The sequence below is a fragment of the Macrobrachium nipponense genome, chromosome 29, assembly GCF_015104395.2.
Source record: "Macrobrachium nipponense isolate FS-2020 chromosome 29, ASM1510439v2, whole genome shotgun sequence".
In the NCBI taxonomy this organism is placed as follows: Eukaryota; Metazoa; Arthropoda; class Malacostraca; order Decapoda; family Palaemonidae; genus Macrobrachium; species Macrobrachium nipponense.
Window position 1 is genome coordinate 70462847 of NC_061092.1, and position 1338 is coordinate 70464184.

Sequence of the window (1338 nt, forward strand, 5' to 3'; positions counted from 1 at the left end):
TATACCAAACCTTACACAGTTTGCATGCTTTTGGCATTCTTTTTTCCTAATGCATCAATTAAGGATATTCACAGATTCACCTTATTCATTTTCTTTGTCGGAATATGTTGGTTTATGTATATTTTTTCTTTATGAGTCTCTTGACCACTTGGATTTTATTTGGAACTTCTTCAATTATTTTCAAGATGTTTTCATTAGATTTGTTCCAGTTTGAAGGATTATATCCTTCTAATATATCTATGAATGCTTTTGTATCTTTTTGGTTAGGACTGTTGCTGATTCATAGATGAGAAATGCCAGTTCCCTTCCTGCTACCTCATCGTATTGCGAATCTGCTAAACCACGCCAAATTACGCGACCTCTCCCCCGCAGTTGGAACTTACTGCCATCTTGTTCTGATTTATAGTATTACACTTGATAAACTAACTTAGAAGACGCTTTTATCCTACTATTTTGCACACTAATCTTATCACCGATAGTTCACGAACACTTCTATATTTATTTCTCAAATTCTAGTCGTATGTTAAACTTGTGATATCTGTTGATTGTGACTTCACGCGGGTACGTCTCACCAAGCAAGATGGCTACTACGAGAGATGCAAAGCCTCCGTCCCTTCATCTGTGAAGGCAATCCTTGACAAAGGAATATAACTGGAATATTCCTCTTTTCTTTTACCGCTACATAATCCGATATTTTGGTTTGGAATACAAATTCCAATGTTAAAACCGCCCAGTTTACCAGAACAAACACTTTAAAAAACCAACCAGTTTTTTTCTCTTTGAATTGGTTTTCTTTTCATTCTTTATGACGCTTTTGCTTTCTGAATACATAATACAAGGAAAAAAAACGAAGTAATTTTGATTTTTTTTTTTTTCCATTTCGTAAAATCCTCAGCCCGAAGTTATCCATCCTCGTGTTCAACAGCCTGGAAAAAAAAAAAAAAAAAATTTTGTTTTCAGAGCAGCATCTGAACTGACTTTGAATTTTTCACTGCTCAATTCATTTTGTTTCCGTTTTTTTTTTTTCTTTCTTTTTTGGAAGGCATTACTTTTTCTCTCTTTGATCAAGAGTACGTTTTGAAAGGTATAATGATTAACAACGAGAATCCAGCACCTATGTTTTACTAAAGGAATTTCTCTTCAGTCCTACAACAAGACCGAACGAATGTCATTTATCTAACAGCGCTCTACGATGATAAAAAGGTCCTTGTTTTTTACTTATCTATGAATGTTTTCGAGTATTTTTTTTTTTTTTTTTTATATTACCGGAAGGTTTTGTTTTCCATCTTTGATCAGAGTACTTTTGAACTATATACAGCACCTTTATTGTACTGAAGA